Below are 17,809 nucleotides of genomic sequence, written 5' to 3'. Positions count from 1 at the left end.
TTACATGAGCCCTTAAAACCACACTCCTTCATTTGTGTATACCCTCAAAGAGAAGGTCACATTCTACAACATGCACACACAATGAGCTGTGAAAACAGCACAATATAGTTTATGACAATGCAAAGTCATCAATAGAATACAACCCTTATCGTTCCTAATGGTCATAACGTTGCGGCCATGAAAGGAGAATTATGACACTCAGACAATGAGTTTATGATAATGACTTCTCAAATTAACTTTCAGTGAGGTCAGAAATGTAATTTCTCCAGTTTATAGATTTCAGGTCATTTGAAATGTGTTAATGTTTCACTTTGGATATACAACTGGAGACATTGAGTGTTTGACTCCAGGTGTATATTCATCAACAAGGAGGAAATGAAAATAAACTGATAACACATAAGAGTCTTTTATGGTATTTTATTATCAGAGAATGCAGTGAACCATGGTATGGTACTAATAAAGTACTCTCTTATCTTATGGACTTATGGGGACAGAGATTAATTTAACCCTCAGAGCACCAGAATTCCATAACTACTAGAATGGCCATGAAGTTCAAATGACGTTGATATTTCAATTGTAGAAATATTCAATAATAAATAATACATTGGTCAATTAAAGCATTTATTATGTTAAAATAGGTCATAAGAATCCTCAGGACACCAAATATAAATTGTAATCAGTCAGAAAATGTATTGATGAATCTAAAAGCACATAGACTGTAAATACTCAAATAAGATTTTCTGACTATAAGACAACAGTTGCTTGCCCAGCTGGCCCATCCAAACTACTGTATATTGAAACTAATTTCACATATCATAATAGATGTGGCCTAAAGACCAGATTAAATTGACAGTAGTCTGATGGGTGACAATATTATAAATGGTCAAATAGAGTATGTGTCACGACTTCCTCCAAATCTGCCTCCTCTCCTTGTTCGGGCAGGCTTCGGCGTTCGTCGTCACTGGCCTTCTAGCCACTGCCGCTCCTCATCTCATCATCATGGCTAGCCTGCCATGTTAACCTTCGACCAGCTGGTGGACATGGCCATCCAGTTGGACAACCTGCTGCAGAGATGGTTGTCCTTCTAGAGCTCAGGTACATCATGTATCCATTTATCATCCTTGAGATGTTTCTACAACTTGATTGGAGTCCACCTGTGGTAAATTCAAGTGATTGGACATGATTTGGAAAGGCACACACCTTTCTATATAAGGTCCCACAATTGACGGTGCATGTCAGAGCAAAAACCAAGCCATGAGGTCCAATGAATTGTCTGTAGAGCTCAGAGACAGGATTGTGTCGAGGCACAGATCTGGGGAAGGGTACCAAAAAATGTCTGCAGAATTGAAAGTCCCCAAGAACACAAGAAGTTTGGAACCACCAAGACTATTCCTAGAGCTGGCCGCCCGGCCAAACTGATCAATCGTGGAAGAAGGGACTTGGTCAGGGAGGTGACCAAGAACCCGATTGTCACTCTGACAGAGCTCCAGAGTTCCTCTGTGGAGATGGGAGAACCTTCCAGAAGGACAACCATCTCTGCAGCACTCCACCAATCAGGCCTTTATGGTAGAGTGGCCAGACGGAAGCAACTCCTCAGTAAAAGGCACATGACAGCCTGCTTGGAATCTCCCAAAAGGCACCTAAAGGACTCAGACCATGAGAAACAAGATTCTCTGGTCTGATGAAATCAAGATTGAACTCTTTGGCCTAAATGCCAAGCGTCACGTCTGGAGGAAACCTGGCACCATCCCTACGGTGAAGCATGGTGGTTGCAGCATCATTCTGTGGGGATGTTGTTCAGCGGCAGACTGCCCCAGATCGAGGGAGATTATCAGTGGTCTTGTATGTCTTCCATTTCCTAATAATTGCTCCCACAGTTGATTTCTTCAAACCAAGCTGCTTACCTATTGCAGATTCAGTCTTCCCAGCCTGGTGCAGGTCTACAATTTTGTTTCTGTTGTCCTTTGACAGCTCTTTGGTCTTGGCCATAGTGGAGTTTGGAGTGTGACTGTTTGAGGTTGTGGACAGGTGTCTTTTATACTGATAACAAGTTCAAACAGGTGCCATTAATACAGGTAACGAGTGGAGGACAGAGGAGCCTCTTAAAGAAGAAGTTACAGGTCTGTGAGAGCCAGAAATCTTGCTTGTTTGTAGGTGACCAAATACTTATTTTCCACCATAATTTGCAAATAAATTCATAAAAAATCCTACAATGTGATTTTCTGGATTTCTTTTTCTCAATTTGTCTGTCATAGTTGACGTGTACCTATGATGAAAATTACAGGCCTCTCTCATCTTTTTAAGTGGGAGAACTTGCACAATTGGTGGCTGACTAAATACTTTTTTCCCCCACTGTATATTGGCCATATACCACAAACCCCTGATGTGCCTTATTGCTATTATTAACTGGTTACCAATGTAATTAGAGCAGTACAAATAAAGGTTTTACCTAGATGGGTGTAACATTGTATAGCTGTGAAATAATAAAACGACGAACAGGTGGATGCATATGCCAGCTGCAGACCTGGCGCCACAGGCGTTTGATTTGCATAGGTGGGCCCGTTTTTACACGACTACCATTTCAACTGAAATTAAAAAATAAACAAAAGGACGCTACAACAACTTCATGTAAGATACTGTATTTATTGTTGGCCCAGTTTTACAAAGAGTCACTTTGAAATGTTAGTTTTCTTGTGTGACACAACTTGACACCGTGATATATAGGCCTAAGGCTGAGACAATAAGAAGACACAGTGGCAGAATAAATTCACACATTTGTTTTATTACAAAACCGGAGAGCAACATCTCTCCGGTGAAGTTCACAAAACATATTGCATCTAACAAACAGTTACATGTTTCCGACATTTTCGGACTACTAAACAACTATTGATTTAGAACACCAGAGAGTTACCGCAAGTCGCAAAGAAAACTGAAGCTGCCTCCACTATTCCAGCACCATTTCAACTTCAACATTTCAACATCAAATCACCTATGCTTAGTCTAATACCGTGACAGCTAAAAGATACCACAAACTATTTAGTCCAATCAACATAAGCTAAATATGATATTGCTGTTCATGGTACTGATTTCTGTGTGTGTGTGTGTGTGTGGTGTGTGTGTGTGTGTGTGTGTTCAAGCATGTGAGTAGAAAAAACATGTTGACTTACCCTACTTGTAGAGAAACACTAATGCCATCCTCCACTTTCATGTTGCCTAAACAGTCTATGACTCTGTCATACAGTACAAGGTTTTAGTTTTTGTTGTCCTAGGCTACCTGGCTAAAATGCTTGCTAACTAGCCTAACTTCCTTTCATGGGCAACGATGTGCCAGGCCAGCTAGTTAACATTAGCATACTACATCTAGCTACATGTTGAACTTCCAGCCTCTCAGGCCAGGGGCATAATGTATGAATTTATGGTTGGATCAGAATCGCTTGTTTAATCATTGGCCAGTACGGAGAATTAAGTCCAAATCCCTATCTTCATCCATGGCTAATTTAGGTAAGAGCCAATTTTAGCTAGCTAGCCACCGATGGACAACGACAAAACGAGATGCAACAGTTTTTTCTGTCAATGACGTTTGGCTTCAAATGTGATGTGATTTGTCTGAAGCCAAATCCAAACTGGCATCCGTTTACACTTTTTGGGTGCGCCAGGACCATTCACAGCTGAGCTCACTCAGTTTAGCTCAATGCTGATTGGCTATTATAAAAAAATATATATATACTGTATATATCAAGAGAGGCCAAATGCTCGCTGGCTTCCCTTGAATTCAATTATAGGGGTGGCAACAACGTCATACTCTTCTTCTTTTTTGTGTGTGTGTATTTTACCCCCTTTTTTAAATCTTGTCTCATCGGCACAACTCCCCGACGTGCTCAGGATGCAAAAGGTCGAGTCATGCATCCTCCGAAACAACACCCGCCCACTTAACCCGGAAGCCAGCCGCACTAATGTGTCAGAGGAAACACTGTTCAACAGATGACCGAGGTCAGTCTGCAGGCACCCGGCCTGCCACAAGGAGTCGCTAGAGCGTGATGAGCCAAGTAAAGCTCCCCCGGCCAAACCCTCCCCTAACCCAGACGACGCTGGGCCAATTGTGAGCCGACCTATGAGACTCCCGATCACGGCCAGTTGTGATACAGCCCAGGATCGAACCTGGGTCTGTAGTGACGCCTCTAGCGCTGCGATGCAGTGCCTTAGACCACTGCGCCACTCGGGAGGCCCCTGTCATACACTTTTTGAACAGACAGCATCAGATAGATATAGATTTTGGGGAAGCCTGGCTTACATTTACATTTACATTTTAGTCGTTTAGCAGACATTTTATCCAGAGAGACTTTCTGTCAGTGTATTCAACTAAGGTAAGTAAGACCACAACATATGACAGTCATTGCAAGTAAAATGTTCCTCAATAAAACAGCGATCAGCTACATCAGCGCTAAGAAAACACACATGAGTGTTAGTGAAAGAAAAGTACAACAGTAAGGTTTTAGATGTTTGTGTTAAAACTAAACTAGAAAATGAAATGATTCACAAAGTATAGATTTGTGTAGCCTATTACATGAGCCCTTAAAACCACACTCCTTAATTTGTGTATACCCTCAAAGAGAAGGACACAGTTCACAACATGCACACACAATGAGCTGTGAAAACAGCACAATATAGTTTATGACAATGCAAAGTCATCAACAGAATACAACCCTTCTAATGATCATAACGTTGCGGCCATGAAAGGAGAATTATGACACTCAGACAATGAGTTTATGAAAATGACTTCTCAAATGAACTTTCAGTGAGGTCAGAAGTGAAATTTTCCCAGTTCATAGATTTCAGTTCATGAGAAATGTGTTAATGTTTCACTTTGGATATACAAACTGGAGACATTGTTTGACTCCAGGTGTATATTCGTTAACAAGGAGGAACTGCAAATAAACTGATAACACATAAGAGTATTTTATGGTATTTTATTACCAGAGAATGCAGTGAACCACGGTATGGTACTAATAAAGTACTCTCTTATCTTATGAAGTGCGCCCCATGCATTGACTCGATCACAGATGGAATGAGGGGTAGAGGATAACTATAACGAATAGTCCCCTTGTTCAGTGCTCGGTAATCAATGCAAGGGCGCAGACCTCCGTCTGAGGAGCCGGGTGAAGTGGAGGGACGTATAAACCCCTGGCCCAGGGACTCGGAGACGTATGTCTCCATCGCCTCCATTTCCGCCTGCGACAGGGGCTATACATGACACATTTACATTTTACATTTACATTTACATTTACATGGCACAGCGTCTACCCGGAGGTTTATCGCGCAATCCCCCGCCCAATGAGGTGGTCATTTGGTCGCCTGCGTTTTGGAAAATGAGTGCGCCAAATCGAGGTATTCGGGGGGAATGCACACGGTGGAGGTAGTGTCTGGACTTTCCACCATGGTTGCACCAATGGAAACAGCCAGACACCTACCCTGACACTCTCGCCACCACCCTGTGAGAACCCTCTGCGGCCATGAAAAGGTGGGGTTGTGTAGTGCTAACCAGGGAAAACCCAACACAACAGGGAAATCAGGAGACTCAATAATAAAAAAAGTGACTTGCTCTCTATGTGTCTCTTGTGTAACCATCGTGACTGGTGCTGTAACCTCCCTAACGAACCCTGACCCTAATGGTCGACTGTCAAGTGCTTGGATGGGTAGTGGAATGAATAGGGGAACCAATGTAATACCTAGACTAAGTGCTAACGACCTGTCCATAAAGTTCTCAGCTGCGCCTGAATCGACCAGCGCCTTACACTGGGGAACTACCGTGTAATCAGGGATCCGGGTTTGGGGTGGAGGGTGGAACGGGCAGGCCCCTTCCAGGACATCATCTAGAAGCCAGCAGGTTGTCCAACCAGATGGCCATGCCCACCAGTTGATTGAAGGACAACGTGGTGTCCCAGCAGGCTAGCTCCCTTCGGACGTCCTCTCGCAGGTGGCACCGGAAGTGGTCAATGAGGGCCCGCTCGTTCCACCCGGACCCAGCCGCTAGAGTCCTGAACTCCAGGGCAAAGTTCTGCGCGGTCCTCGTCCCCTGCCTCAAATGGACCAGCCGCTCGCCCACCTCTCTCCCTTCGGGAGGGTGATCGAAGACTGCCCGGAAGAGGCGGAAATGGAGGCGATGGAGACATACGTCTCCGAGTCCCTGGGCCAGGGATTGATAAGTCCCTCTATGTTACGGTCCGGCACTGTTGTTCCTGTCCCCGCTTGTTTTCCTTTTCCTTTTTTCCCTGTGTGTGTTGTCTGTGTCTGTCTCCTCCCGCTGTGCAGCCCAGTCAGAGGATCTAGGTCAGGGGGCGTGGCCATTCTCTCTCCTGCTCAGTTACATCCAGCTGCAGCTCATTGTCACCAATCAACCAGCAGTTATCTACCCGGGCTGGCCACCTCTCCAGCGCCAGTTCGTTCCTACACCACCTGTGGTAACTTGGCTCCGTACAGCAATCTCAGTTTAGTTGTTACCCTCTCAGCATTATAGTTGTCTCTGCCACGTTTGTAACCTGTCTCTCCTTCGACCAGATCCCGTCTGTTCCTGCTGCCTGCCTGCCTGCCACTCCCACGCCGCAACCTGCTCATCTGTTGTCTGATATCCTCGTCATCCAGCTCTCAGTGCTACTGGCTCTCCACCCCACTCAGCTCCTACCCCGGTCTGAAGCTGCTCCACCCTGAACTGCTTCTCTCTGCCAAAACACGCTGAATAAACAACATCTTAATTCACCCTCTTTGTCCGTGTGTCCGTCTCTGCGCCTGAGTCCCCACCTAGCCTAACAGAACGAACTGGCCAAACATGGACTCAGCAGAGATGCCACATGAAACAACGGGTGATGGCGTACAACGCGCCCTCCATTCACAGGGAATGTTATTGGGACAACACGACCAACTCATTCGGTCTCTATTGGATAACAACCAGCGGTTGTTGGATCAAGTATCTCAGCTCACCTCTCAGGTAGCTAACCTGGTAACACTCACTACTCTTCCTCCCTCTGCTTCTCCTCCGCCTGTTCCTCCTACAGTTGCTCCAGGCTCGGCTTCCGCTCCTGCCCTGCGGGAACCCCCCTACAACCTCACCCGAACCTTTCACCGGGGACCTGAACAAATGCCGTGGTTTCCTGCTTCAGTGCCGCTTGGTGTTCCAACAGAAGCCCCTGTCTTTCTCCACGGAATCCTCAAAGGTACATTACGCTCTGGGGTTACTGAGGGGCAAAGCTTTGATTTGGGCAGAAGCGGCTTGTTCTACTCAGCAGATTGCCAGCCTGTCGTTTGACGATTTTTCCTCTCAATTGGAAATTGTGTTTGATCACCCGGACCGTGCCGGGACCGCCACAAAGAGACTGTTGAAGCTACGACAGGGCACGGGTAGCGTGGCTGAATACGCCATTGATCTTTGGACCTTGGCAGCCGATTCCAAGTGGAATGACGAAGCTCTTCAGGGAGCGTTTGTTAACGGTTTGAGTGACACGATTAAGGATGAACTAGCTGTTCGTAATGAGCCTGCTAACCTTCATTTTCTCGTTTCCCTTGCTACACGAATAGACAACAGGCTACGGGAGAGGAGACAGGAGAGGGGCGGTCGGGTCCGCACCGCAGGCGGGGCCCCCTCGCCTTCTGCAACCCGAGCAACACCACCACTCGGACACCGCCCACACACCTCAGCGGATCCCTCCATGGAACTAGACGAGCCCATGCAGCTGGGCCGTGCTCGTCTGTCCCCTGCCGAAAAGGAACGGCGCATGCGGGCTGGTGAGTGCGTGTACTGTGGGGACCGCACTCATTTCCTGGTTAACTGTCCGGTTCGCCCAAAAGACAAGGCTCGCAGGTAAAAGTGGGCGTACTTGCGAGTGCTACACCTGACTCAATGCCCACAGCACCCCGTCTAGTTATCCCAGCTACAGTCCAGTTCAGGAATCTGTCTCTCCCATTAGCTGCTCTCATTGACTCTGGTGCTGAGGATAGTTTCCTTGACGTTAACCTGGTCACTCAGGCTGAGATCCCTGTTAAGCCCCTGCCTAAGCCTATAACAGTAACCGCTATAGACGGCCATCAGTTTGCCAACATCACCCACCAAACTGTCCCCGTTTCTCTCATGCTGTCCGGCAATCACAAAGAAACCATCCAGTTTAAAGTAGTCTCCTCCTCGGCCTCCCCGCTTATCCTCGGTTTCCCTTGGCTTAGCCTTCACAACCCCCATATTGACTGGCAAAACCACAAGATACACAGTTGGAGCACTCACTGCCATTCTGCTTGCCTTGGGTCGGCTATTCCGCCCTCTGTAGGTTCCCCTGCTTCCCCTGTCAAACCCCCAGACCTCTCTTCAGTCCCTAAAGAGTACCTGGACCTGGCCGAGGTATTCAGTAAGTCCAAAGCACTTTCACTACCACCTCATAGGCCATACGATTGCGCTATTGAGTTACTGCCTGGAGCCCCTTTGCCGTCCAGTCGGCTTTTCAATCTGTCCCGTACTGAGAGAGAAGCTATGGAAACCTACATAGGCGACTCCCTAGTCTCTGGCATCATTCGTCCCTCATCTTCCGCTGTTGGTGCTGGGTTCTTTTTTGTAGAGAAGAAGGACAAAACATTACGCCCCTGCATTGACTACAGAGGACTAAATAACATCACAGTCAGAAATACGTACCCCCTGCCTCTCATCAACTCAGCATTTGAACCCCTTCATGGTGCCACCGTGTTTACCAAACTCGACCTGCGTAACGCTTACCACCTCGTTAGGATCAGGCAGGGAGACGAATGGAAAACTGCGTTCAATACCCCTCTCGGACACTTTGAATACCTAGTCATGCCATTCGGTCTCACTAACGCCCCAGCAGTGTTTCAGGCCATGGTTATTGATGTGTTGAGGGATTTTCTACACCGTTTTGTGTTTGTCTATTTGGATGACATTCTAATATTCTCTAAGTCACAGGATGAACACGTCTCCCACGTCCGTCTGGTTCTCCAACGCCTCATGGAAAATAAACTGTATGTGAAAGCAGAAAAATGTGAGTTCCACCGGCAGTCCGTCCCCTTTTTGGGTTTTATTATCGAGCGGGGACAAGTGTCACCAGACCCTGACAAGATCAGAGCGGTTGCGGAGTGGCCCACACCCACGTCTCGGAAACAGCTACAACGCTTCCTGGGCTTCGCCAACTTCTACCGCCGCTTCATCAGGGGTTTCAGCCGAGTGGTTGCCCCCCTGACCAAGCTCACCTCCCCAAAGGTGCCATTCCTGTGGACGCCTGAGGCCGAGTCAGCCGTGAGTACACTGAAGGAACTGTTCTCCACCTCCCCTGTTCTTATTCATCCAGACACTAGTTTGCAGTTTATTGTGGAAGTGGACGCCTCTGATTCGGGGGTGGGGGCTGTCCTGTCACAACGTTCCCCCCACGGACCAGAAGCTCCATCCTGTGGCCTTTTTCTCCAGGAGATTGACCCCTGCTGAGAAGAACTACGACGTGGGTAACCGGGAGTTGCTTGCTGTCAAGTTGGCGTTGGAGGAGTGGAGGCACTGGCTAGACGGAGCGGAGCAACCCTTCATAGTCTGGACAGACCACAAGAACCTGGCTTACATCCAGTCATCCAAGAGGCTAAACTCCCGTCAGGCCAGATGGGCTCTGTTCTTCAGCAGGTTCAAGTTTATTTTAACATATCGTCCTGGCACACGTAATGTCAAGCCTGATGCTCTCTCTCGCCAGTTTACAGACAATGAAGACTCCAGCAATCCTGAACCTGTTCTGCCCGCTTCCTGTTTGGTGGCGGCTGTTCACTGGGAAATCGAGTCCCTCGTCCGATCGGCACAAGAGTCGGAACCTGGACCGGCCGATGGCCCCCCCGACCTTCTCTATGTTCCCGCAGCCGTGCGGCCGCAAGTGCTCAACTGGATCCACACCTCGCGCTTCTCCTGCCACCCTGGTATGAACCGTACACTGTCGCTACTGAAGAGGCACTTTTGGTGGCCATCCGTCGAGGCTGACGTCCGGGAATACGTGGCGGCCTGTTCCATCTGTGCCCAAAATAAGGCTTCCCACCGGGCTCCTTCGGGCCTGCTGCGGCCTCTCCCAGTCCCGAGTCGTCCTTGGTCTCACGTGGCCTTGGACTTCGTCACTGGACTTCCTATGTCTGAAGGTAATGACACCATACTCACCATCGTGGACAGATTCTCTAAATCTGCCCATTTTGTTGCATTACCAAAATTACCGTCTGCCAGTGAGACAGCCGACCTCTTGGTCCTACATGTATTCCGTCCCCATGGAATACCTGTGGACATAGTGTCCGATAGAGGCCCACAGTTCATTTCTCGGGTATGGAAGGAGTTTTGTTCTGCTCTGGGTGCCTCTGTCAGTCTCTCATCAGGTTTCCATCCCCAGTCCAATGGCCAGACTGAGAGGACCAATCAGGACCTGGAGGCTGCTCTACGCTGTGTGACATCCCAGAACCCGTCCACCTGGGCCAAACACCTCCCGTGGGTCGAATATGCCCACAATTCCCTCACCTCATCTGCCACCGGCCTCTCACCATTTGAGGCGGCTTTGGGGTACCAACCGCCATTGTTCCCGTCTCAGGAAAGGGAGTTAGCCGTCCCGTCAGTTCAGGATAACCTTCGTCGCTGCCGCAAGGTGTGGGTGGACACCCGTGAGGCCCTTCTACGGACAGCAGAGCGTAACAAGAGAGTGGCGGACAGGCACAGGGTAGTCGCTCCCCAGTTCCAGCCTGGTCAGCGAGTCTGGCTCTCCTCCAGCAACATCCCTCTGCGCACTGACTCCCGTAAGCTGTCGCCCCGGTATTTGGGTCCTTTCGAGATCGACTCCATCATCAACCCTTCGGCTGTTCGGTTGAAGCTTCCCCAGGCCATGAGAGTCCATCCTACATTTCACGTGTCCCAGCTGAAGCTGGTCTCCTCCAGCCCTTTGTGTCCGCCTGTGGATCCCCCTCCGCCACCGCGTATTATTGACGACCATCCAGCCTACACGGTGCGGAGACTGCTGGACGTCCGGAGGCGTGGTAGAGGGCTTCAGTACCTGGTGGACTGGGAGGGATACGGTCCCGAGGAGAGGTCCTGGATTCCCCGGCGGTTTATACTGGACCCGCAGCTGGTGGCTGACTTCCATAGGGACCACCCTGACAAGCCGGGTGGGTCGCCGGGTGGCGCCCGTTGAGGGGGGGGTACTGTTACGGTCCGGCACTGTTGTTCCTGTCCCCGCTTGTTTTCCTTTTCCTTTTTTCCCCTGTGTGTGTTGTCTGTGTCTGTCTCCTCCCGCTGTGCAGCCCAGTCAGAGGATCTAGGTCAGGGGCGTGGCCATTCTCTCTCCTGCTCAGTTACATCCAGCTGCAGCTCATTGTCACCAATCAACCAGCAGTTATCTACCCGGGCTGGCCACCTCTCCAGCGCCAGTTCGTTCCTACACCACCTGTGGTAACTTGGCTCCGTACAGCAATCTCAGTTTAGTTGTTACCCTCTCAGCATTATAGTTGTCTCTGCCACGTTTGTAACCTGTCTCTCCTTCGACCAGATCCCGTCTGTTCCTGCTGCCTGCCTGCCTGCCACTCCCACGCCGCAACCTGCTCATCTGTTGTCTGATATCCTCGTCATCCAGCTCTCAGTGCTACTGGCTCTCCACCCCACTCAGCTCCTACCCCGGTCTGAAGCTGCTCCACCCTGAACTGCTTCTCTCTGCCAAAACACGCTGAATAAACAACATCTTAATTCACCCTCTTTGTCCGTGTGTCCGTCTCTGCGCCTGAGTCCCCACCTAGCCTAACACTCTACCCCTCATTCCACCCTGATAGCGGGCCGCTGTCCCGTCGTACTTCCTCGGTCGGGAAAGGTGAATCCCTCTGTGTGCTGGGGTGTGGGTGGCTGGATCCAGTAGCTCAGCTGGTCCCGAAGGGTCGGGTCCTCTCCCCTCCAGGCGTTGGACGACCTGGAGTACCCGATCCATCGCTTCACCCAAACTGGCTATCATATTTGAATGCTCCCGGACCCGGTCCATGACTCCAGACATATCCCGGGTCCTGCTGACTCCCTGTATTCGGGTGTGTGATTCTTTAGCGGATGATGTTGGACGGAGTCAGATGCAGGAGAGTAAATCACGGAATATATGGTTTAATCAATAAACAGAGTTACGCAGCAATGCGTAATACACACCAGTGCGAAGAAACAGCGCACTGGAGAAAATAAGGCACACGGGTGAACAACCCAGCGATACACAATATAATCGAGCTCCACCAAGCTATAATCTCCTCTACAATAAACAATCACACACAAAGACAAGGGGGCAGAGGAACACTTATACAGGTACTGATGAGGGGATATGAACCAAGTGTGTGTAATAAACAAGACAAAACAAATGGAATGATGAGATGAGATGAGGAGCGGCAGTGGCTAGAAGGCCGGTGACGACGAACGCCGAAGCCTGCCCGAACAAGGAGAGGAGGCAGCCTCGGAGGAAGTCGTGACAATTATATTCTTACTGTAAAATATGGTGTGTTGACTGTGGTAGGGCAGGGCCTGTGATGTGTGCTAAACTAACATGATGATTTCAGTGGCATGGTGCAGCCATAGATTGGCATGGCGCAGCCATAGCCTTGGCAACTAAGCACAGATAAATACAACTCAAAACATGCTATTCTGTTCTTTTGAAATAAATTGCCTTGTATCATGTTTTTTTATGACCTTCCTAAACAAAATGTTAATGGTTAATTTGTGATTGTGTATATTAACACTATAAAGGCAGAGAGCATCATAAAGACTCAAAAGGAATTTAAATGTTTTATTACTCTGCCATTTTTAAAGTCATGCCCCCCTCATCCTTGAAATAAGTATATTTATAAACTGGGTGGTTCGAGCCCTGAATGCTGATTGGCTGACAGCCGTGGTATATCGGACCGTATACCACGGGTGTGAAAAAACATTTATGTTTACTAATTACATTGGTAACCAGTTTATAATAGCAATAAGGCACCTCTAGGGTTTGTGATATATGACCAATATACCACGGCTGAGGGCTGTGTCCAGGCACTGCGCGTTGTGTCGTGCTTAAGAACATCCCTTAGCCATGGTATATTGGCCATATACCACACCCCCTCGGGCCTTATTGCTTAAATACCACACTGTCGTTGTTAGAATCCTAATATCACAAACAGAACTGGAGTTATAACCAGTTTTAGGAGGTCATGTCATTTTTTAAAAGGTTTTCCCGGTCTACTCCACTCCTCCTCCATAATCACCCCGATAATTGCCTCAACTGAACCGAAACTATACCGAAACTAATTTCACACATATAACAACAGATGAAATAAATGAAGCATAGTATGATGGGGAAGAAAAAGGGAGAATGGGTGAGTTGATGAGTGAGGGAAGCTAATTATGCATATCGAGCAGCAGGTGTGCGGGACAGTGGCACGGCTGTACTAGGTGAAAAGAGGAACTCGCCTCTGGCCTGTTGCTGTGTTCTACAACAATATGCTCGACTTGGCTGCTATCAACGCACACGTGTAGTTCAAGCAGTGCATGGACAACACCATGAGCAGGAGACTTCATCATTAGTCTGGCATGCGGGCTACATGAGAGACATACACTATATATACGCAAAAGTATGTGGACACAACAGTTGCCCGCCCAGCTGGCCCGTCCAAACTACACCTAAACTATATTGAAACTATAATTTCACACATATAATAATAATAATAGGCCTAAAGAGAAGATTAAATTGACAGTCTGATGGGTGACAATACTATCAATTGACAAATACAGAATAAAGAGACTGATGACCAGTGCAGGGTGCACTGACAAAGGAGCAAGGAGCTTACCAAAGCACGTCTTCCATATCATCCTACAGAGATCCATGCAGGCCAGGAGTTTTGATTGCTATACGCTATCAGAAAGAGCAGATTCCAAGGTTTCTAAAAAAAACTATTTTTGCAAAACAACTGTACAAATTGCGCAGATGGTCTCTGTTTCAAAATATAACTTTTTCCTAGAATAACCCTGGCTCCATGCATTCCTCATGTGAGTAGACTACTGGTGACAATCAGCAATAGCCATTTGGGATATTCCATTATATTCTTACTGTAAAATATGTGTGTTGACTGTGGTAGGGCAGGGTCTGTGATGTGTGCTAAACTAACATGATGATTTCAGTGGCATGGTGCAGCCATAGATTGGCATGGCGCAGCCATAGCCTTGGCAACTAAGCACATTATTATATTATTATTATTATTATTATAAATACAACTCAAAACATGCTATTCTGTTCTTTTGAAATAAATTGCCTTGTATCATGTTTTTTTTATGACCTTCCTAAAATGAACTTTTAATGGATTTATTTGTGATTGTGTATATTAACACCATAAAGGCAGAGAGCATCATTTTTAAAGTCTTGTCCCCCTCTTCCTTGAAATAAGTCTATACAACATACTCTCGTCGTTAGAATCTTAATATCACAAACAGAACGGAAGTTATAACCAGTTTTAGGAGGGCATGTCATTTTAAAAATGGTTTCCCCCGGTCTGCTCTGCTCATTCTCCGATAGTTGAATGTGCCATGCCCAGTTGATAATCACCCCGATAATTGCCTCGAAACTGAACCGAAACTATACCGAAACTAATTTCACACATAAAACAGATAAAATAAATGAAGTATAGTATGATGGGGGAGAAAAGGGGAGAATGGGTGAGTTGATGAGTTATGGAAGCCAATGATGCATAATTATGTAATCTCCAATTGTGAATGAAGAACAGGGCGTGCCATTCTATTTTATTCATCTATTCCATATAATTATAATCTCAAAACGGTGTACCCTATATCAGTCCACCGAATCCAAGCAATCGTATTAGCTTACTCTAGGCCTACTTGGAGTAGACTACACAGTGGGAGCGGGCATAATTTACAATGGCAAGATCAAGACCAATGGATGCACATGCTGCGTTAGCGTTGCTACAAGATCTGAATGAAAACGACTCCGATGGCGGGGAAGAAATAGATCATCATGACATCTCTGATGATTGTTATTCTGATTCATGCTGAACGGCTTTCCATATCTGGGAATGGATCCACATTGGGCAGCAGGTGAGCGAGTATCCAATTATGTTTCGGAACAGATGGCAAGGCTGTGCTAGGTGAAAGGAGGAACTCCCTGCTGACACACACCATACTATAAGTGTAACGAGTATTAATGTTGTTTTATGTGTATTTCACCTAAATATTTTTCATATCCATGCATTGTGTATATCAATTGCTCTGTGGTGTATTGCTCTGGCCTGCTGTACCTTCAAGTCAGCTTGTCATGTTCGTTCATCGACGGGTCAGACCAAGGCGCAGCGTGATATGCATACATGTTTATTTAAATGAATAAACAACCGACAAACCAACGAACCGTGAAGTCCAAGGCAGCACAACATACCTTAACCGGAACTAGATCCCACAACCCACTAGTGCCAATAGGCTGCCTAAGTATGGTCCCCAATCAGAGACAACGAGCGACAGCTGCCTCTGATTGGGAACCACACCGGCCAACATAGATCTAGACATACTAGATCTAAACATAGAAAATGCAACATAGAAAATCACAACAAGGAATATACACACCCTGACTCAACATATAAGCGTCCTCTGAGTCAGGGCGTGACAGTACCCCCGGGTGGGCATTCCACCTCGGAGGCGGATCCGGCTCAGGGGGCGTGACGACCTCTCACTCTTCGCCTCCCTGTTGCGCCCCTGGTCTGGTCTAGACCTCGGCGCGTTGCTTCCCCTCTCCTTCCTCCCACTATACTCCAAGCCCTGTCTGGACCCTGGTGTGGGAGACCCCGAACCTGGAGAGGGGCTGACGTCTGGGTCTGGACTGGAGCCGCTGACCGGAGCTGGACCGGGCACCGGTGGAGCGGACTGTTCAGGCTCCGGACTAGAGCCGCTGACCGGAGCTGGACTAGGCACCGGTGGAGCGGACTTCTCTGGCTCCGGAGTGGAGCCGCTGACCGGATCTGGACTGGACCCCGGTGGAGCGGACTGCTCAGGCTCCGGACTGGAGCCACTGACCGGAGCTGGACTTGGCACCGGTGGAGCGGACTACTCTGGCTCCGGAGTGGAGCCGCTGACCGGATCTGGACTGGACCCCGGTGGAGCGGATTGCTCTGGCTCCGGAGTGGAGCAGCTGACCGGAGCTGAACTGGGCACCGGTGGAGCGGACTGCTCTGGCTCCGGAGTGGAGCAGCTGACCGGTGCCGGACCAGGCACCGGTGGAACAGGCATGGGCCGTGCCGGACTGGACACACGCACCACTGGCTTGGTGCGAGGAGCAGGAACAGGCCGGACCGGGCTGGCGACGCGCACCACTGGCTTGGTGCGGGGAGCAGGAACGGGCCGTACCGGACTGTCGACGCGCACCACTGGCTTGGTGCGAGGGACAGAAACAGGCCGGGCTGGCGACGCGCACCACTGGCTTGGTGCGAGGGACAGGAACAGGCCGGACCGGCTTCAATATATCTACATCATTTTCCTTCCTCATGATGCCATCTATTTTGTGAAGTGCACCAGTCCCTCCTGCAGCAACGCACCCCCACAGCATGATGCTGCCACCCCTGCGCTTCACGGTTGGGATGGTGTTCTTCGGCTTGCAAGCGTCCCCCTTTTCCCTCCAAACATAACGATGGTCATTATGGCCAAACTGTTCTACTTTTGTTTCATCAGACCAGAGGACATTTCTCCAAAAAGTACGATCTTTGTCCCCATGTGCAGTTGCAAACCGTAGTCTGGCTTTTTTATGGCGGTTTTGGAGCAGTGGCTTCTTCCTTGCTGAGCGGCCTTTCAGGTTATGTCGATATAGGACTCGTTTTACTGTGGATATAGATACTTTTGTACCTGTTTCATCCAGCATCTTCACAAGGTCCTTTGCTGTTGTTCTGGGATTGATTTGCACTTTTCACACCAAAGTACGTTCATCTCTAGGAGACAAAACGCGTCTCCTTCCTGAACGGTATGATGGCTGCGTGGTCCCATGCGGTTTATACTTGCGTACTATTGTTTATACAGATGAACGTGGTACATTCAGGCATTTGGAAATTGCTCCCAAGGATGAACCAGACTTGTGGAAGTCTACAACTTTTTTTCTGAGGTCTTGGCTGATTTCTTTTGATTTTCCCATGATGTCAAGCAAAGAGGCACTGAGTTTGAAGGTAGGCCTTGAAATACACAGGTACACCTCCAATTGACTCAAATAATAATAATAATAATAATATTATGCCATTTAGCAGACGCTTTTATCCAAAGCGACTTACAGTCATGCGAGCATACATTTTTGTGTATGGGTGGTCCCGGGGATCAAACCCACTACCTTGGCGTTACAAGCGCCGTGCTCTACCAGCTGACCTACAGAGGACCACAAATTATGTCAATTAGCCTATCAGAAGCTTCTAAAGCCATGACATCATTTTCTGGAATTTTCCAAGCTGTTTAAAGGCACAGTCAATTTAGTGTATGTGAACTTCTGACCCACTGGAATTGTGATACAGTGAATTATAAGTGAAATAATCTGTCTGTAAACAATTGTTGGAAAAATTACTTGTGTCATGCACAAAGCAGATGTCCTAACCGACTTGCCAAAACTATAGTTTGTTAACAAGAAGTTTGTGGAGTGGTTGAAAACGAGTTTTAATGACTCCAACCTAAGTGTATTTAAACTTCCGACTTCAACTGTATCTAAGTGTATTTAAACTTCCGACTTCAACTGTATATACAGTTGAAGTCGGAAGTTTAAATACACTTAGGTTGGAGTCATTAAAACTATTT

The sequence above is a fragment of the Coregonus clupeaformis genome, chromosome 21, assembly GCF_020615455.1.
Source record: "Coregonus clupeaformis isolate EN_2021a chromosome 21, ASM2061545v1, whole genome shotgun sequence".
NCBI classification, from domain to species: Eukaryota; Metazoa; Chordata; class Actinopteri; order Salmoniformes; family Salmonidae; genus Coregonus; species Coregonus clupeaformis.
This window is presented reverse-complemented; position numbering follows the sequence as displayed.